The sequence below is a fragment of the Nicotiana tabacum genome, chromosome 15, assembly GCF_000715075.1.
Source record: "Nicotiana tabacum cultivar K326 chromosome 15, ASM71507v2, whole genome shotgun sequence".
NCBI lineage: Eukaryota > Viridiplantae > Streptophyta > Magnoliopsida > Solanales > Solanaceae > Nicotiana > Nicotiana tabacum.
The window spans coordinates 94,483,065-94,505,936 of NC_134094.1; the positions used below are offsets into that span (position 1 = coordinate 94,483,065).

At 37.2% G+C, this 22,872-nt stretch overlaps 1 pseudogene; it reads left to right on the top strand.

Moving 5' to 3' along the window:
* Positions 1–8,076: 8,076 nt before the first annotated feature.
* Positions 8,077–9,416, top strand: LOC107781386 (plastocyanin A'/A''-like; annotated as a pseudogene).
* Positions 9,417–22,872: the final 13,456 nt, after the last annotated feature.

Genomic DNA, 22,872 nt, shown 5'->3' on the forward strand with positions numbered 1-22,872 from the left:
TAAGGTTTATGTCATCAACATATACAGCAAGTACAACAAACTCTGATATTATTTTTTTTATAAAAATACATGGACAAATGGTATCATTTATATAACTTTCCTTTAATAAATACTCATTAAGGCGGTTATACCACATTCTACCTGATTGCTTTAGACCATACAAAGATCTTTCCAATTTGATTAAAAATATTTTTCGGGACTTTGAATTATGTGTGTCAGGCATTTTAAATCCCTGGGAAATTTTATGTATATCTCATTATCAAGTGAGCCGTAAAGGTAGGCTGTAACCACATCCATTAAATGCATGTCATGCTTTTCATGGACAGCAAAACTAATGAGATAACGGAACGTTATAGCATCCATAACAGGAGAATACGTCTTTTCATAATCGATACCAGGCCTTTGTGAAAATCCTTGTGCAATAAGGCGTGCCTTATATCCTTGTACCTCATTTTTCTCATTCCTTTTACGTACAAAAACCCATTTATAGCCAACAGGCTTAACACCATTTGGTGTTTTGACTACAGACCCAAAAACTTCGCGTTTCGCAAGTGAAGTTAATTCTGCCTGGATAGCATATTCCCATTTTGGCCAATCATTTCTCTGTCTACATTCATCAACAGATTTTGGTTCAAGATCCTCATCTTGTTGCATTATTTCAATAGCGACATTATAAGCAAAAATGTTACCGATAACAATACTATTTCGGTTCCATCTTTTTTTCGTTAAGACATAACTTATTGAGATCTCTCCATTCTTATCATTTTCAGGTACTTGAACCTCTCTTGAGGTTTTATCATTTGTTATGTCTTTGTGCTCTTCTTGAGTCACTACCTCTGTATTATGATCACTTTGATCATTTGGTCCTTTTCTTTTTCGAGAATTTTTATCCTTAGAACCGATAGGTCTACCACGTTTCAAGCGTGGTTTAAAATTATTTGCTTTAATTAATTGTCCTACCGGAATATCCATTCGAATAGGAGCATTAGCAGCTGAAATATGTGACTTAGTCACCCTTGGTAGGTCAGTGAATGCATCCGGCAGTTGATTTGCAATATTTTGCAAATGAATTATCTTTTGAACCTCTTGTTCACATTGATTTGTTCGAGGATCTAAATGAGATAGTGATAATTCATTCCCATCTATCTCCTTTCTCAGCTGCTTATTTTCTCCCCCTAATATTGTGTATACTGATTCATCAAAATGACAATCAGAAAATCTTGCTGTAAATAAATCTCCAGTCATAGGCTCCAGATATTTTATAATAGAAGAAGATTCATACCCAACATATACTCCTAACCTTCTTTGGGGACCCATCTTTGTGCGTTGTGGTGGAGCAATTGGAACATATATCGCACAATCAAAGATTCTAAGATGAGAAATATTTGGCTCCTGACCGAAAGCCAATTGCAATGGGAGACTTTATGATAACTTGTGGGCCTTATCCGCACAAGTGCTGCTGCATGTAAAATAGCATGACCCCATATTGAAATGGGAAGTTTTATTCTCATAAGCATTGGTCTAGCAATTAATTGGAGGCGTTTGTTCAATGATTCCGCTAGACCATTTTGTATATGAACATGAGCAACCGGATGCTCAATTGTTATCCCAGTTGATATACAATAATCATTAAAGGCTTGGGATGTAAACTCACCAGCATTATCAAGACGAATTGTCTTAATTGCATAATCTGAAAATTGTGCTCTTAGCTTTATTATTTGAGCCAACAATCTCGCAAGTGCCATATTGCGAGTTGATAGTAAGCACACATGTGACCATCTTGTAGATGCATCTACCAAAATCATATAATATCTGAATGGTCCACATGGAGGGTGAATGGGCCCACATATATCACCCTGTATACGTTCCAGAAATATAGGGGATTCCATCATAACTTTAATAGCTGATGGTCTAATAATTAATTTTCCTTGAGAACATGCAGCACAAGAGAATTCTTTAAATTGAAGAATCTTGTGGTTCTTCATTGAATGTCCATGTGAATTCTCAATGATTTTACGCATCATAGTAGAACCAGGATGACCCAACTGGTCATGCCAAATAATAAAATTATCTTGATTAGTAAATTTTTCATTTACTATGGCATGCGTTTCAATCTTGCTAATACTTGTGTAGTATAAGCCGGAGGAAAGAGCAGGTAACATTTCAAGCACATATTTCTTATCAGACATTATTGTAGTAATATAAAGATATTCAATCTTTTCATCATTTGTAGTCTCAATATGGTAGCCATTTTGGCGAATATCTTTGAAACTTAATAAGTTTCTTTGAGATTTACTACAATATTGTGCTTCATCAATAGCCAAATTTATTCCTCATGGTAGTAATAAATTGGCTCTTCCAGAACCTTCAATTAATTTTGTACTACCGGATATTATATTAACATTGGCTTCTTTCATTACCAAATAAGAGAAATATCTCTTATCTCTTAAAATAGTGTGTGTTGTAGCACTATCCAGAAGACATATATCATCTTTATTAATCTTGAGTCCAATTGAAGACCGAGAAATTTTCATATTCTTCATAAAAAAAAATCAAAAAGTATATTATAAGAAATATGAAAGACAAACAAAATATATATTAAGAAATACATTAGGAATGTAGAAACTAGCAACACATGATACATTAGGAAAATGCACTTAAGAAAAATAAACTAGTTGCAAACATAACAAAATAACAACTTTTATTATAGCTTCATTCCCAATAAGGTGATTAGTTCTTCAGTCAATATCCTCAAAGAAGTCTCCAGCTTCTAAATGAGTGATATTTGCTAGGCCTCCAAAATCATCATCTTTATATGCAAGATGTGCCTCAGAATCATATTTGTTTGAGGGACCTGCTTCATCATCATTGTTTTGAAAGGTCAAGTGTGCCTCCACATTATTTTCTTTCTTTCTAAGGGAGGCTTGATAAAGTTTGACAAAATAATCTGGCGTACGACAAATGCGTGCCCAATGACCTTTCATACCACATCGGTGACATATACTAATTTTACCTTTTGAAGGATTAATTTGAGAACCCTTATTATTCTCCTATTTATTTCTACCATAATGACGATAATTATTTCGTCCCCTACCACGTCCACGTCTACGACTATGTCCACGACCACGGTAATTATTTTATTTTCTTTCAGACTTATCATATGCTGCTACAACATTCACTTTCGGGAATGGTGCTGACCCAGTGGGACGTACTTCATAATTTTTCATTAATAGAGTATTATTCTGCTCTGCCACAAGTAGGCATGTGATTAACTCAGAATATTTTTTAAAATCCTTTTCACGGTATTGCTGTTGTAGCACCACATTTGAAGCGTAAAAAGTAGAATATATTTTTTCTAATAAGTCTTCATCTGTGATAGTGTCTCCACATAATTTTAATAGAGAACTTACTTTAAAGATAGCCGAATTATACTCACTTACGGTTTTAAAGTCTTGCAACCTTAAATGTATTCATTCATACCGAGCTTTCGGTAATACCGTAAGTTTTAGGTGGTCATATATCGATCCTTCAAATTAATCCATAACTCAAGTGGATCTTTTACAGTTAAATATTTAATTTTTAACCCTTCATGTAGATGATGACGAAGGAAAATCATGGCCTTCGCTTTATCTTGATTTGATACTTCATTTTCTTGTATAATAGTATTTCCAAGACCTTTAGCGTCAAGGTGAATTTCAGCATCAAGGACTCATGATAAATAATTCTTCTCGGTAATGTCTAGTGCCACGAATTCAAGCTTTGACAAGTTTGACATATTGAAACTAATCACAAAAGTAAATGGGTTAAAACAAATAAAAATAATTTTCAATGAAAATATACTTGTAAAAATAAATCAGACAACTAAGTAAGAAGTTGATCACTTCAAACATGTAGTATAAAAAAGTAACATATAATATATATGTCAAATAAACAAGAACTATGGAGTATATGAATAAACACAAAGAGATATATTTAGTATGGTAAAAGAAAAGTAATTTATTATAAACGTGGATTTGAGGAATAACCATATACGGTGATAAGAGTGAATGTATTCAAATATTACTTTCCACCAATTGTAAAGTAATTTAAACTAGTATGTACAATAATTACTTTGTCACCTTGGTTATCACTATTTTATTTTTGTAGAATGTCTTGAAGATAAGTTTTGCTCTACGCAAGTCCACACATATTTATTAAATTATTTTTGTTAGTTTAACGCACTTAAGATCTATATCTTATATTTTCTTTAACAATAAGCAAGGTAAGAGAACTTCAGTAACATGATCAACTAAAATAAATGTTTAATAATATATGAATTTGTTAATAAATAGCATATTGGTGCATATATATTATCATAAACTAAAAGAATATATAGTGATATACCTGAAGGAGAATCGAACACAACTAGGATATGATTGTGAAAATGAAGGTGACAATCGTGCTGATAACGTGTTATAAATATAACTCAAAATAACAATATCGAACAAGGAAAAATAAGTTAAGAGATATAGAGAGAAAGAGAGGAAGAGAGATTCTTATTTCTTCTTTAATTGTGTGTTTTTTCTATTTATTACAAGGCCTTTATATAGGCATGAAAAATGAATAAAAATATGTCATTGAATATGTCATTAAGCATAGAAATATGTCATTGAATATGTCATTAAGCATTTGAGAAGACCATGAAGGAAGAGTAGACATCCAACATAATTTGATTTCTCTTATAACAGATCTAAACTATTTCAACTAACTTATCCAATTAAATTTAAAATAAACAAAGACTCCTAAGACTAAACTACTTATTATTCTAATAAATCAAATATTAGCATACAAAATTCAACAGAAACATATATATCTAAGGAGTGGCCGATGCACCTAATAAGTTGCGTATTTATTGAACTCTATATTTTTTACGGAAGTATAAATATATCATGAAAATTCACTAAAATTTCATCAAAAATTATATTTAAACCTGTAATTCTAAGAGTATAGGAAATTATTCAGTACTAAAAACTTTAAAGATTGAATTCAAATGGTCGAAATTTTGATTTGTCTCAGTATCTAAGAGCTTGGATTAGACGGATATAGAATTTAAATTTTATGGGTTTAATATTTAAGATTTTTACCATTGCCCTCATTATATTTTTAAAATTATAAGTTCATGTCTATTATTTTTTTACAAATTCAATGAATTTTTACATACATATAAATTATACTTCACGCCGAAAATTATAGGTATCCCTCGCTTTAACACTACATCCGCCACTGCTTAAATGTGGGGTAGGTAGGGAACCATATGGATTTCCCTGCATCCGCTATGAAGGGCTTCGTTCCAGAAGGCTGAAAAAGATTATTCGTTTTTCGCTGCCGTCACGCAACATTTTCTTGGTCTCTCTTTCTCCAAAGTTAGTGGTACTACACTTGTTCCCCATTCGCCATTTTCTTTTCTTATCGTTTATGTCACTACCGATATTATATTTACTCAGTTTCAGTTTTATGTGACGACATTGAATGTACATTTAAGAAAGAAAATAGAAAGACATTTGAAAATTCTTATCTTAAACATGCTATAATATTTTTGAATAAAAATAAAAATTTAGAATGAAATTTTCGACCAGCCAACCAGGTTTTGCTCAGGGACATATACATGAACTTGCTTGTTGTTATCGAATAAAAGTAAGCCAGAAGAAAGTATTTGCAGTGAACATTAATGAATCTGTTATCGACTAATTATACATTTGTAAACATTTTATAAAAACTATTGCGGAAGATCGTGGGTTAAGGTTAACTAGCACACAATCACACACAAAGCAAGAGTTGACCAAGAGTTGAGAGGATTTTTCACACCGGGCTAGGATTTTTGACCAAGAGTTGACTTTGTAATTACCGGGCAAAGATTTTTGTTCCTTGAGTTGAAATAGGTCCGTTTTGTTAATTATGACTTGTGTGCAAAATTTGAGGTCAATCAGAGTTGATTTGGTAGGTTTCGGCGTCGATTGTAAAAGTTGGAATTTTTTAGTTTTCGTTAGGCTTAAATTGAGGTGCGATTCATTTTTTTTATATTGTTTGATGTGATTTGAGACCTCGACTAAGTTCGTATTATCTTTTATGACTTGTTGGTATATTTGGTTGAGGTCTCGGAGGCCTCGGGTCGATTTTAGATGGTTAACAGATCGAATTTGGAACTTAAGGCATGACTCGGCAGACCTGAACTGGTGTGATCGCACCTGCGAAGGTCATGGTCGCAGGTGCGTGGATGACATTGCAGAAGCGGCCTGGAAGGAAGTGGGCAGTGGTCGCAGGTGCGAGGTTATTTTTCGCGCCTACGAGGTCGCAGATGAGGCTTATTGGGCGCAGAATCAAAGCTCAGTGAGGAGGCTAGGGAGCGCAGGTGCGGAGGAAGTTCCGCAGATGCAGACTCGCATCTGCGAATGTGTTATCGCAGAAGTGAAGGCAGGGGCCTTCATGGGAAACCACAGAACCGGAGGAAATGTCCGTACCTGCGAGACCGCATATGCGGTTAAGTGGGTTGCAGGAGTGAAAGCACTAGCAATATACATTTCGAAGGGTTTCCGAGATTTTATCATTTTGGACTTTTGAAACTCGGTTGGAGGCAATTTTGAGAGGGATTTCGAGAGGTTTCTTGAGGTAAGTCACTCTTGATCATTTTTATGCAATAATATTGTTTACCCATTGAATTTTTCATCTAGTTTGTGTGTTTTTGAGGTGGAATTTTGGGAGTTATGGGCTAGGGATTGGAGAGTGAAATTTGGGGATTTGAGTGACGATTTGATTTCGGAATTTGGTAAATTTAGTATGGTTGGACTCGTGGTTGAATGTGTGTTTGGATTTTGTAACTTTTATTAGATTCTGAGATGTGGTCCCGGGATTGACTTTTGAGTTGACTTTTTGACTTTTGATTAAGAACTTAGCATTTTCATATGGAATTGATTCCTATAGTTCGTGTTGATTGTATCGAATTCTTTGTGTCTAGATTCAAGGTATTCGGAGGCCGATTCGCGAGGCAATGGATTATTGGAGTAGAGATTTACACGGTTTGAGGTAAGCAACACTTCTAAACATGATTCTGAGAGTATGAATTCTTGAACTTCGTGTTATGTGATCAATGTTAAGGTGATGCACATATTGGGTGAGGGGCGTATAGGCGTGTACCGTAGTAATTATGACTTAGTTAATTTCGTGTGACTGTGTAGTCACCTTATCTAAATATTATTACTGTACTCTATGTGTTAGAGCATTTGAGCTGTGATTTATGTTAGAAATCATGTTTAGGCTATAAACAAGTATTATTGGAACCCACAATGGTCGTTCTTGTTGTTGAGTTATTTGGTTACTTGCCTAACAATTAAGCGCAAACAAGTGCCTGCAGATTCCCCATTCAGTCCAAATACTGCATGTTATGTACTCAGTCGCATTCATCATTGAGTATCATATCTCAGTCTCTGTTATCATACATTGTCACATCATGTATCATTGATTTAGGCTGCTTGGCATGAGTATTGTGAGACCGAGAGACTGGAGAGATTGAGTGTTGGTTGACTCAAGGAAGAGCAACGTTTAAGTGTGGGATGTTGATGTAAGACTACAATGCAGCATGTTATATCATCATTTACCTTGTATTTACTTGTAGATATTAACGATTCATGATATGTTTGTGCTTAATTGAGTTATTTTTATATGTAGGATCATTTTGGAATGAAGTGGGAAAAATTGGACAAAAGGCATCAAAGACAATAAAGTTGAGTACGAGAGGAATCACGATGCAAGGCCACAAAAACACTATGCCCCAGAGGGCGCTAGGCAACCACTTATTGGCGCCTTGCGAGGCTAGGGGCGCTTAGGACCATGTGCTTGATGGCGCTAGGTGAGGTTTAGGGCGATGGAGGAATGGCACGACACGCCAAGGCTGCTCACCGAGGCATTCTGACTGCCAGTCAGCTTGGAGCTTGGTTATTTCGGCCCTAACTTTATTCTAGCATATAAATACCCTTGGAACGTAGTTTTTAGAGGGTGAGACATTATTGTAGAGAAAAAAGACAGTGGGAACACTTGCAAGCAATGGAGCACAAGAATTCTTCTTCCAATTCTTTCTCGTTTGTAGATTTATGCTTTCAATTATGAATATAATTGTTAGCATGACTATGAATAGCTAAGTTTCTATCTAAAGTTTGATTTAACCTTTTGAATGATAAACTCCCGTGATATTTGAATATAATTTTACCTGTAAATTTCTATGCGTGTTCAACGACATGCTTAACTTGGTTAATTGAATGGCCATCAATTAGCGGTGCCTATCTAGCGTGTACTACTTGAGAAAGAATGCATATTTGGGTGATTGTTGAACAGCATACTTCCAAAGTGTATGAACGATCAATATAGAGGGGTTAAATGGGGGTTTAGAGATAACAAAACCTTAACGTGATTATAATGAGCGGTAAGAGAAAAATACAACTAGCGTAAGAGTGCGTCTAGTAAATTGTTGTACTTACTCAAGAGAGAATTACGATAAACGAAGTGCTCATGATTCATAGAGAGGAATAGGCGAAATTATTAGAGATATAGCAGGGATGATTCTGACAATTAGGGAAATCATAACTGTAGGCTTCTCAATCTTGTCTACAACTTTGCTTGTGATAATTTGCTGCATTGTTTTGTCGCTCGTTCGTAGTTATTAAACAACAACCATTGTTATTTGCAATTTCTGAAAGTTGATTGCTTGAATTCGTGCAAGAAAATTAGTTGTGATTTATAGGTTAATTTCCTATGGGATTCGACCGCTAGATTTTTTATTAGGCGTAGTTGGGCGTGATCACTATCCCATCATTCACTGGCCTTAAAGCTAGTGCATCAACTTCTAAAACTAGCAATATAGCCAAGATGGTGTCCACCACCCCAAATTGGCCGTGAAGGCTTTCATTAAAAGTTATTGGCAATGTCGTTTTCGCCACTGCTGCAAGTGCAATGCTAGCTAGCAATGCCATGCCATTGAAGTATTGCTTGGTGGTGATGATGGTTCTCTTGCTTTTGTCCCCGGAAACTTCAGCGTAAGCGCGGGTGGGAGTATTTTGCTCAAGAACAATAGAGGGTTCCCCCACAACATCGTGTTCGATGAGGATGAAGTCCCAGCTGATGATGTGGATGCATCGGAAATCTCCATGCCTGAAGAAGAGTATCTCAATGGACCTGGGGAGATATAGTGTTTGCAGTGTCTTGAATAATTGGAAGTTTTTCTTTGGAGTTTTTTCCACAAGACAAATTGTCTCTATTCCTTTACCAGAAATATGGTCCTTTATCAAAGGTTGAGTGAGAAAGGAGATTACACTTTCTACTGTGCGCCTCACCAGGGAGCTGGAATGATTGGCAAAGTTACTGTCAACTTATTACATAGCACCATGTAACAGTTGATATTATATAATTTCAGTCAGTTTAAATCTTTTTATGCTTCTTTTGCTTTTGAGGAGGCAATTAAAACTTACTATAAGAGCTAACAGATCTCGCTGGCTTTTTTTTTGTGTATTACCACTATCACACCCCTTTTCTACCCCAAAAAGATATGTTTTATGTTATGGATTGTGGGATAAAGAGTTTTTTCAATTAAAGTTACCAACTTGAGTAGGAATTATTTTATTTACAGAGTCGTCACTTGGAATTGATTTTTTTGGTGTTTCAAGTCACCTTTTATTTGAATCTCTAGTCAAAGAAAGGTTTGACTCTATTATTAATTAGTCTGCAAAAACAAAGTCCGGGTAAGAAAATCTGTTGACCGAGAAAAAGGTGTAAGGCATTTTTCGAGTCCCGTGGTTCTAGCACGGTCGCTTTATTGACTTAAACTTAGCTTGAATTAATTTTGGACAAACTCTGATTTATATGATTTTTATATTATACCTATCCGCTTTTATTTCTGGATTATTAGAAAAATTAAAAAAAATTTGAATAATAAGATGTCGTAACTACACTATGCAAGCAAATACGTGATCGAAACAAAATTTATTAATTTTATCATAACAGCGCTACGCAAGCGAATCCACATTTATGACAAGGATTATTAGTACATTATTACTTTTGAAAAAGTTACTACACTTGAAGAAATTAATTAAATATCAACTATCGCGCTACGCAAGTGAATCCGCAATTTTAGCGAAAGGATTAATTAAATTAGAAATTAATTAATGCTATTGAATTTGGTACGGAATTAATGAATTAATTGAAGGTTAAACATCACGCTACGCAAGCGAGTCCGTGAATGAAAAAGTTAAAGTATGCCTATTAGTGCCTATTAATGCCTAGCATTTAAATTATTTGGTATTTAGTTATTTGCTAAAAATTGTCTCAAGTTATTTGTCCAACTATTATGAAAGTGTAGACCAATTTGTTTGCAAGTATTTGAAAAGACGGGTAATCTTACTTTGATGATAGGCTAATTTATTTGTTTTTATTTTATTAAAAAAAATAAAAATAGGCCACCATAAGTGCAAATTCTAAAGGCTCAACATAAGTTTTCCTTGAAAGATCACTTTTTCATTCAAATTAAAGGGCACTTTTCTCTTTTCTGCCTTTAGTTATTTCAATAGGCTTTTTCTTATCACTTTCAAAATTCTAATCCAAGCCAATAAGTATTAGTCATCATCCACTATTAAAGCATAATACATATTAGTAAATTTATTTTAATATAAATTTATTTCAGTATATATATATACACTCATATGTATGAGCATGTACAAAAATTAATTCTAAAAATTAATTAAGTTAAAAATACAAATATATTTTTAACGAAATATGAAATTCATATTGATAATCCAATATAATATTTTCTTAATTAATTAACTCTTTGATTGTATTACTTGGGGAATAGTGTTTATAAATTTAATCAGCATAAGTATGGGAAAAAAGAAACATTAACAAAATTTACTCAATCACCACTTATTTAAATAATTCTCAAAGCAATTAGTCACGAACTCCTAAATTACTTCATGCGTTTACAAAACATAGCAAGTTTGCAGCCAGCTAATCTCTAGGAAAACTCCAAATCCATACCCTATACAAAATCTGCTATCTAAGCTCCTGAATTAGACATTATAGCACAAAAAAGAGTTAAACAAATTAGAAATAAAGCTTCTGCAGTAGCCATTTCAGATCCCTCATAGCCCTGAAGTTGCATATATACACTATCTCTTGCAAGAATTTCACTGTCTTTTGCTGCAGTTGTAAATATTCTATAGTTCCTTTCTCTCCGCAATCGTGAATGAATTCTGCAAACGTGTAACATTCCAAACGACAAATATTATTGTATACGGTCGAAATAGATTTCGGCCTTCCTACGTTCGAGCAAGTTCGAGTATTAAAAAGTCAGAATGAGATTTTGGGAGTAAGCTCTGAGGTCGGTACTAACGAACCTCGAGCCCGAAGGTCGCTCGAGGAGGCGGCTCGATAATCCTATCGAGCCCATGACCGAATCGATCGGCAAGGCACTGCTTTGAGGTCGGAAATTCGCGATGCCCATCTCGAAGGTCGAACTCGATCCAAGACCGAAGGGCCCGACCCAGTAATAAGTTCGAGCTAGTATCGAGCTCACAGACAAGAGCCGTTGCAACCGCACCAAGAGAGAGAATCTTGGCGGGAATCAAGGAAGAGACGAGTCATCATAGGCTTTCCACTATATGTTTTATTTTATTATTTTTTTGTAATGACCCTCTTCTATAAAAGGGGGAGGATTGCAATAGACAAGGGGGAGCTCAGACAAAAAAAAAGACATCTCTTTGTGCTTGTTTTATTTGATCTTTTTCAATTTCTTTGTTCATCATTTTCTATCCTCACAGTCAAAATACTTGTATTGTTATTTTTGTATCAAAGGATATTACGTACCCTTAGAACCATACACAAATCTAACATTATCCGATTTTTTCGGTAAACAGTTTGGTACCCATTGTGGGGCTAAGTGTAATAGTGGTTGTTTGATACAAATCTGTAATATACACCAGTTTACAACTTCAGATCAACAATGGCAAACCCTTGATTGATGGCTATACCTATCGACCACGAAGCCGGCCCTCAAGATGAAACCAACGACTTGACACCCAGGGCCGGAAGGCGAATTAACGATGTCACCGAAGCTCGAGTCGAAGTACCGCTAGATGTCAATTCACAAGTGGCTCTTGAGGCGAACCAACATTCCGAACCGGAAAAAAGCATTCAGGGCGATACTCGATCCGTAGCTCGAGACACCGATAACGTGAAGGAGATCGAAGTCAGCTTACGGGTGATCTTCGAAATGTTACAAGCCCATCAAATAGCAATAGTTCAGTTGCAGAGCCAAACTCAGGAACGAAGCAGGCAGGAGCCCAATCCATTTCGAGAAATCACCCACAGAACGGAACCAGCCATAGTGAAGTTAAACGAGCCAGAATCGGGGACTACTCCCAAAATTACTAAATTGCTCGAGGAACTCACAAAACGAGTCGAAGCCAACGATAAAAAAGTTGAAACATATAATTCCAGGGTCGATCAGATCCTGGGAGATCTACCAATGATAAAAGGGATAGATTCGAAAAAGTTCATTCAAAAGCCTTTTCCCTCGAGTGCAGCCCCAAAACCAATCCCTAAAAAATTTCGCATGCCCGAAATACCCAAATATAACGGAACGACTGACCCCAACGAGCACATCACTTCTTACATGTGTGCCATCAAGGGCAATGATTTGGAAGATGATGAGATCAAATCTGTATTATTGAAAAAATTCGGTGAAACCCTGTCAAAGGGGGCAATGGTATGGTATCATAATTTACCATCTAACTCTATTGATTCTTTTACTATGCTTGGAGATTGCTTTGTAAAAGAACATGCCGGAGCCATAAAGGTCGAAACTAGAAAGTTGGACATGTTCAAGGTAATACAAAAGGATAACAAGATGCTAAGGGAGTTTGTAGCTCGTTTTCAAATGGAATGAATGGATCTGCCACCAGTCACAGATGATTGGGCTGTTCAAGCTTTCACTCAAGGTCTAAACGAGCGGAGCTTGATGGCTTCACGACGGCTGAAGCAAAATCTGATCGAGTACCCAGCCATTACTTGGACTGATGTGCACAATCGATATTAATCAAAAATAAGAGTCGAAGATGACCAGTTGATTTCTAGGTCCGTTACGAAAAAGCAAAAGTCGACCAGAGATCGATACTAGCCATATAGCGAAAACGTTACTACTGCTGGGTATCTGAGGCCTCTTTAAAATCAACCTCGTATACTAGGGGGCTTTATCATTGAACGCATCTGTGATGATTATCAAGTTCGGTGCAAAGGAAGTTACTTCGTTATTTCATGACAAACAACGTCTCAACAGGAAACGCTGTAAGAGCCAAATGGTCAAAACAAACCATGCTTATGTAGTTGGCCCGAGCCCTGACGAAAAACATGAACCCATGTATAATGACTTGTAAAGAAAGCTCTCTTCTTTACCGATATTCTATGTCCAAGATTTATTATGCAGACAGGATCGAGTTCGAGCAATCACTCACTCGACCATTAAGCCTACGGGCTACTTTGACTATTACGCCTACGGGATACATTGCATCGAGTTCGAATCATTCGCTCGACTACCAAGCCTACGGGCCACCTTTATTTCGAGTTCGAGCAATCACTCACTCGACCATTAAGCCTACGGGCTATTGACTATTATGCCTACAGGCTAAATTGCATCGAGTTCGAATCATTCGCTTGACTGCCAAGCCTACGGGCTACCTTTATTTCGAGTTCGAGCAATCACTCACTCGACCATTAAGCCCACAGGCTACTTTGACTATTATGCCTACGGGCTACATTGCATCTAGTTCGAATCATTCGCTCGACTGCCAAGCCTACGGGCCACCTTTATTTCGAGTTCGAGCAATCACTCACTCGACCATTAAGCCTACAGGCTATTGACTATTACGCCTACGGGCTACATTGCATCGAGTTCGAATCATTCGCTTGAATGCCAAGCCTACGGGCTATTGATTATTACGCCTATGGGCTACATTGCATCGAGTTCGAATCATTCGCTTGAATGCCAAGCCTACGGGCTACCTTTATTTCGAGTTCGAGCAATCCCTCACTCGACCATTAAGCCTACGGGCTACTTTGACTATTATGCCTGCGGGCTACATTGCATCTAGTTCGAATCATTCACTCGACTGCTAAGCCTACAGGCTCCTTTATGTCGAGTTCGAGCAATCACTCGCTCGACTATTATGCCTACGGGATACATTATTTCGAGCAAAACTACTCATTTCTTCGAATTAAAACAAACACTTGACTATTTAAGCTGAAGGACGCTCGAGCCCGATAAAGCAAAGGGGACTACCCACGAGGCCCGAAGGCAACAGAGATTTAAATTCAAACTATCTATTGGGTTTGAAAGGCTATTTCTCTTCAAAAAGAAGAAAGATTTGTATTTACAATTTTTTTGTACAAAGGCGGCAACTCTTCCAAAAGGAAGTTCTTTATACAAAAACCGAAAGCGGTATCACAAGAACGCAACGATCGACCTAAGGCCCTAAATGACTCAATCTTCATCGGAGGCCGTATTCTTGGCATCGTCCTCGTCTTCAGACTCCCCCAAGTCATCGGAGTCCTCCTTAGGAAAGGCCAACCTCCGAGCTCTATTCTCCTCCTCCCTTGCGACTTCAATCTTGGCCCCAATATCGAAGCCCTGAGCTTTGACCCCTTCGAGAGCCTCTCTTCGAGCCTGCCACTTTGCATATTCGACCATGCTCGCTGCTTTGGCTTGATTAACTTCGACGTTGATCCTGAACTGAGCCACTTTGGCATCGGCTCTTTTGTTGGCCTCGACTACTTCAGATCTGGCCACTTCGAGTTCTTTGGCCAAATCTGCTTTATCTAAACTGGCCAAATCCAACCGATGCTGAAGCTCTTTCATCTTTTCGATCAGCCCCAAAGCGTTTTCTTTCGCAGATCGAAGTTGGGCATCTGACAGCTCCAACTAAGCTTCGACGGTCTCCTTTTTCGAGGCAAGGTTATCCATACACCTTTTAAATTCTTCTGCCTCGGCCAGTAGTGCATCTACCTGTGAATTAAGCAGTCCAATATGCTCGATCCTCTGCCAAATCTGCAGAATCGGACCGTTAGTGGTTATCTCTTTTTCATCTTTACTATCTTGGAACATTCAGAATGCCTGCTCAGCTATCTCCTCATGCTCTTCCCGAGCCGCTGTCAAATCTGCTTGAAATTTTTTCACTAAGAAGCTTGTATGAGTCATTCTTCTCAGTGAGGCTCCGAACCTCGGCATCATGCTCCTCCCTGATTCGGAGAAAAGCCTCATGATGCAACATCGAAGCCTGCAAATAAAATAAGAAACATTAGAATTACCTACAACTCTGTGTAAAAGAAGCGGCGAAAACGCCATCAGAAGTTACCTGATTCAAAGCATGTTGGGCCTCGTTGAAAAGACAGGCGGGCATTTAACACTGATTGATCTTCTTCGGTCACCAAGGACCGAAGGTAACTGGCAATCCCCACAGGGGAAGAAAAAATTCGGGTATCCTCGATAAAGTCGGGGACTGTAAAGACGCATAAGATGATCGAGCATTACATACGTCATGGTCGGGATCGATAAAAACATCAGTGTATATCTGATCGAGCTGCTGGGAAATCATATCGTTTCTCGCCACATCCTTTTTCAAGAAACGAGGGGACTATCTGTATACGGTCGAAATAGATTTCCGCCTTCCTACGTTTGAGCGAGTTCGAGTGTTAAAAAGTCGGAATGAGATTTTGGGAGTAAGCTCTGAGGTCGGTACTAACGAACCTCGAGCCCGAAGGTCGCTCGAGGAGGCGGCTCGATAATCCTATCGAGCCCATGACTGAATCGATCCGCAAGGCACTGCTTCGAGGTCGGAAATGCGCGACGCCCATCTCGAAGGTTGAACTCGATCCAAGACCGAAGGGCCCGACCCAGTAATGAGTTCGAGCTAGTATCGAGCTCACAGACAAGAGTCGTTACAACCGCACCAAGAGAGAAAATCTTGGCGGGAATCAAGGAAGAGACAAGTCATCATAGGCTTTCCACTATATATTTTATTTTATTATTTTTTTGTAATGACCCTCTTCTATAAAAGGGGGAGAATTGCAATAGACAAGGGAGAGCTCAGACAAAAAAAAAGACATCTCTTTGTGCTTGTTTTATTTGATCTTATTCAATTTCTCTGTTCATCATTTTCTATCCTCACAGTCAAAATACTTGTATTGTTATTTTTGTATCAAAGGATATTACGTACCCTTAGAACCATACACAAATCTAACGTTATCCGATTTTTTCGGTAAACAATTATACTCTTATTACTTTGTCTTTAAAATGTATGAACGGAAAAATAATTAGCACATAATATAATTTAAAAAAAGCTATTATATGTCTTATATATTACAACATTCTAATATGAAGAACTTGGAAATCTTCTACAAAAAAGAAAGTTGAAATGTAATGTCCTCTATATCTTAATCATATGTGCTATAATCCGAACCAAACTTGGAGGGCATGGAAAAATGTGAAGGAAAGGAATTAGAAAAAAGCAAAAGCTGTGAAAAAGAGAAAAATTTAAAAATAGTCTACGTTCTGTGATTGCAACATTCAGGATAATGTATTAGGAGTAATAAACTGATGTAAAATCAACCTTATTATAGATGGTTTTCTCATCCGAAGAGGCTCAGACAAACCTTAGTTTATATTCACCTCGTACTACTCCTCACAGTCCTTTAAATCTTTACATTGTGCCAGTGACACATCGTTGTTCCGAAAAATACAAAGTCTCCTGAGATTCAAATAAAAAAATGATGTAAATCTCATGATCGGAATTTCAAACTGCAAATTAAAGAGAATAAAAAGACTAACGCTAAGAAACATGTAGAAGAATCGCAACTATAAGAAGCTTCTGGATGAAAAGTACAAATACTTGAACACACAAATAAGTAAAAGAAAAAATTTACCTGACATCCAGTGAATATTTTGAGAAACATACGAGACATTGAGAGGAGAATATTGTGTCCCTTTCTATAGCTCTCGTGAAACTATTGAGTGCTTTGATCGGCTTTACTTAGTTGTGCGTACTATGACAGAAATATTCATTTGATTTTCTAATAAATACATGGCAAGTCTTAATAGAGACGATTGGGTGCTCTTAATTATGAAACGTTATAATGGAGAAGAAGTAGTATCTTGTATGAAACGGTTCTTACGGAAGACACGAATGACTATATTTCATAATGAGTTTTGAATTTGTAATATACATTGAAATTATTAGAATGAGCGGAGAAAATATAAAAAATTGAGAAAAAAGATAAATAGGTTTCCTGGCCTATAAGAGGTGACAAGTCATCATTTCTATTCCCTCAGTTATATATATATAGATCTATCATCTTAATCAATAGAATTGGCATAAGACATGAAATCGCATATATGATGCCTTTCAATTGAACTTAAAAATAATTACTACCACAATTGTAGTTATATGGCCTTAAATTAAGGTGACAAATGCAACAAAAGTGGCCAGTTTTGAAAAATCAACTTCTCAGGTACAAATGCAACGGAAACCTTTTGACATGAAGTTTGACACAACACACGTTCACCAATGTCAACAATCCAATACTCTTCTTTCAATACTAAATATTATTGCCTCACTCATTTTTTAAGTGCACTATGATCTAACTAGTTCAAACTAATATCAAAGAACATGGATACTCAGATCTGCCAACTACGAAATAAACCAAACTACTCGACTACAACAATAAAATGATTACGAGCATGCAGATCTTAGCACTCAAATATTCAGAAACTCCTTTGAATAAAATTGCCCGGAACAAACTAAAAGGCCCATCTTTTCATCATCTTCTATTAAAGAAAAGAACCTGCATTACAAGTATTTGAAAGGTTACCTGAAAATCGAAAATACAGCAGTTACAATAGCATAAATTCAGCAACAGAAGCAGTAGGAACAACAGGGGAAACAACAACAAATCAACAACTTGAGTGACCCAAGAAAACAACCCAGAAAAACGGACGAACTAAAATAGAAAATTCAGCAACTTTTAACAAGGAAAGAACTAAGTAAACTGACTTAGGAACCCCCTTTTTTTGGGACAATTTTTGCTTTCTAAATACTCACTCAACCGCTCTCAAATTTCAGCTCACTTTTGGATGTTCAGTTCTTAAGTTGTGTCTTTTTTTTTTTTCCAGAGTGTAGAAGATCTTTCAATATGTGCCCTAGAGTGTGTGATCCTTTTTCAGTAAGTAAGGATGTGTATTCTAAGTGTAAGAGAGTCCCCTTTATAGGAGAAGAGCAACCCTTTAAATAGGCAAATAAAGTAAGATTTTTTTTGGAAAGATTTTGGTTCACCAAAATTTGTCCAAATGACTGACTTTGTGTGCTAAACACTGTTCAAAATCTATCCAAAAGGTGAAAGGACAGCCTGAAATCTGTTGTGTCAGAAGCAAGGAGAAAAATAAAGTCATTTCAGCCACCCTACTAGTAAAAGGTAGGCTGCTAGTACACAATTTTATGATAAAATAACCTAAACTTCAGATTTTAACCATCAGCACCAAACTACTTGATTTTGAACCAAATCAAACTCAGACGACTAACAATTGACAAAACAGAAATATGATTTCAAATGGAACTAAAACTCTGACTAACTAGATTAAAACAAATTAATTTGTGCAAACTAAACATAGAACAAACAGTTTGATTCACAAACTAATGCTCAAAACAGAACGAGCATCGTTAACACTCGGACGACGACGTTCAACAACTAAATAATTGATTAACTAAGCAAACGATTAAACTGATACACTAAATATTATGTTTAATTAATAATAGTCTAACAAACAACTAAACTAAATAGATAACTAATTAAATAAATCTAACTTGAAACTCTAATTAACAACAAATCCAAAACAGAAAAATTAAAATCAGGAACTAAAATTAAAATCAAGAACTAACCTATTACTACTAAAGAAAATCAGAAATTAAGTAAAGAGATGACGATTATACCTAACGAACGTGCTTGAAGCTGTTCAAGCCACGAGAAGACGTCGGAGATGCCAAGAAGTGGTTGCACGACCATGAAACGCTTATTTCATTTCGGTAGACAACAAATTCAATGAACTTGGTGTCATACCAAAAGGAAATGAGTGTTCTTGGGTCAGAATTAGGCTAAAACAGAGGAGGAGAAGGAGGAGTGCGACAGTAGTGGCGGGTCGGCGGTGAGGTGGATCGCCGGCGGCGACGGTGATTTTGGGGGTGAAATGGATAGGAAAAGATAGGTCTCGCGGAGCTCTATCCATTTATGTATGTGTTGTAGGGTGGTGTTGGCCGGAGTTTCAAGAATTTGGGCCAAAAAGTGGCGGCTAAAGTTTCCTAGATCTAAAATTTAAAGAGTTTGAGGGTGTTTTGAAGGAATTAATTTGGAGATATGGGAAGAGGGAGGTTGTGGAGATTACATGGTGTGAATTTGGAGGTGTTTGGAGGTGGTTCGCCACTGGTGGGTGATTTCTGGCGGCGGCGGAGAAAAGAGAGAGAAGAGAGAGAGAGAAGAGGGGGGAAGAAGAAAGGAATTACGGGAGAAATGGGGGCAAAATTTCAGCATTTCTAAATCTTAAATACCTAGTTGGGAGATTGATTGTAGATCATTGGATGAGGGAGAGATGAATGGATGAGATTTAACATTGATTCACTTAATCAAACGACGTACTTTCATGATGAAACTACGCCGTTTTGGACCAAGTCTTGGCTAGCCATTTGGACTGGGTATAGCCGAATTGGGTTCAAAATTTGGGCCAATTTTGGCCCAATTTTAATTAAAATACACTAGCCCAATCCCTTTCCTAACTAATGAAAATATAGTCTTATTTAGTCCTAAAGAAAATGTACAAGTAGAAAGAAAATCTTTTTGATATATATAATTTAAAGATGCAAACTAAAATATACAAATAAAAGGTAAAAAATATTTTTGGTACTTTTTAATTAAGGAATTCACATAAAAATGCGCAAATAAATTCAAAGAAAAATAAAAAATAGCTAAAATCATCCAAAAGTTATTATTATTATTATTACTAATTGTTTTTTGGAAGAGCGTGCAAATATTAGGTATTCACAATTGCCCCTCTTTGCTCGAGAACATGAATAGTTTTCGTGCAAAGATAGTGAATGCCATGATTAACTCTTGCTTGCATATGACTCTAATGAAAGCATTTTTGAAAAATGTGACCGAACCTTGCTTCTGAGGTTGCCTACATATCTTTGGCTATAAAGGAATCAGGTTCGTGTAGTTCTGAGAAACTTTTGGTAGCTGGGACTACCGGACACTAGAGTTAAGACTGCTACTGCTTGTTGTTGTTGTTGTTGTTACTGTTACTGCTGCTTACATCAAAATGAAAAGAGAAGAGAACTACATATGCCTGCAAGCTAAGAGTTACAAAATTCCTATCTATGAGTCTTGTGGAGTCAAATCTTGATTCTTGACATGCTCGATGGTGTTGACCTTGGATTGGATTTTGATGCTCTTTGAAGAAAAGACTATGAATTATTCTCGATTTCTTGCTTTCCTGATCCGAATTTGAGAGGATGAATCTTGAGACGCCGAGTTGCTGTCACATTATCAAAGCTGACTCCAACTATATTGCGATAGAAAGACTTCTTTCTTATGATGGGAAAGCTGAAACTGCAAGCTTTAATCGTCACTTGTGCTATGTGGCGGGGCCTGCAAAGCCATCAAAAACGAACAAAACGAACAAAATTTTTCTGCCCCAGTTTGGCACTAGGAAAGTTTTGTGAGTTAGAGAAAGCTATAAAGTATCTAATTTGTTGAAATCAAGACAATGGGAGTAGGTTGAACTAACTATGTGAGGATATGCAACCACGAGGGGTAGTACCTTATGTTACCAAAGGAAATGGAATTTAGAGGATGGTACCATGTATTACTGAAAGGGAACATAACCAGGGATTGGCACCCTGTATTACTGTAAAGGAACGTAACCAGGGGCTGGCACCCTGTATTACTGGAAAGAAACGTAACCAAGGGTTGGCATCCTGTTTCACTAGGAAGGAATGTAACCAGGGGTTGGCACCATATATTACAAAGAGGGAACATAACCAGGGTTCGGCACCCTGTATCACCAGAAAGGAATGTAACCAGGGGTTGGCACCCTGTATTACTAAAAGGTGTGTAACCTGAGGTTGGCACCCTATATTACTGAGACGTAATGTAACCAGGGGTTGGTACCCTGTATTACTAAAAGGAATGTAACCAGGGATTGGTACCCTGTATTACTAAAGAGGAATGTAACCACAGGTTGGTACCCTGTATTACCGAAAGGGGTGTAACCAGGGGTTGGTACCTTGTATTATAGAAAGGAGTATAACCAGGGGTTGGTACCCTGTATTACTAAAAGGAATGTAACCAGGGGTTGGTACCCTGTATTACTAAAGAGGAATGTAACCACGGGTTGGTACCCTGTATTACTAAAGAGGAATGTAACCAGGGGTTGGTACCTTGTATTACCGAAAGGAGTGTAACCAGGGGTTAGTACCCTGTATTACAGAAAGGAGTGTAACTAGGGGTTGGCAACCTGTATTACTGAAAGGAGTATAACCAGGGGTTGGCACCCTGTATTACAAAAAGAAGTGTAACCAGAGGTTGACACCCTATATTACTGAAAAGGAATATAACCTGGGGTTGATACCCTGTATTACTAAAAGGAATGTAACCAGGGGTTGGTACCCTGTATTACTAAAGAGGAATGTAACTAGGGGTTGGTACCCTGTATTACCGAAAGGAATGTAATCAGGGGTTGGCACCCTATATTACTAAAAGGTGTGTAACTAGGGGTTGACACCCTGTATTACTGAAAGGAGTGTAACCTAGGGTTGGCACCCTATATTACTGAGACGTAATGTAACCAGGGGTTGGTACCCTGTATTACTGAAAGGAATGTAACTAGGGGTTGGTACCCTGTATTACCGAAAAGAGTGTAACCAGGTGTTGGCACCCTGTATTACTAAGAAGGAATGCAACTAAGGGTTGGTACCCTCTATTATGGATAAAATTCTCAATCCCTCTAAGCGAAAGGGTTCTACCTAAGTTAAGCTAACATAAAACAAGCCTGAGCAAAAAGTACTTCTACCCGAAAACATAAGCTGGAACCGCCTAGGCAAAAAAGTTCTACCTGAGTTAAGCTACGTAAAACATGTTGAGCGAAGAGTATTTCTATCTGAAACTATGAGTTGGATCCCCCTGGGTGAAAATGTACTATCTGGGTTAAGCTAGAAAATTGGGAGGTATGAACACTAGTGATGCATGCTGCAAATAAAAAGAAAAATGGAGATTTTAAGGAGCTTACGTTTGGTGACATTCGTCCTTTGAGAATCGCCATTCTGCACTGCTTTGATCCTGCTTCAAACAAAGAAAAATTTATGATTTTTTAAAGTAGTGGTCGGTTTGTGGCCTTGATGCCATGAGTAGTTTGAATTCACGGTCACTCCGTTGTCGAAGAACTGATTTTGTCAGCGTGATACCGAGGTGCTCGGATACTCTGTATCGCTTTCTGGAGACATTGTCTTTCTAATGTTTCCCCAGGCTGTTTCATACCCAGATGTCCATGGTACCGCTAATACTTGTCCCTAAGGCAACGCAATTTTCCTTTAAAATCAAACTTAGTTATCTTGCACCCCGGACCAATTTATGTTTGTAGTGCTTATCAACTTTTCCCATGAAGCAAGTCTTGCTTAGGTGACCATTTCAGTTTCTTTGAGACACTTTGTCTGCCTTATCAAAAGAGATCACAAATGGATTCCTGCATTCGTCATTGCTGTATAT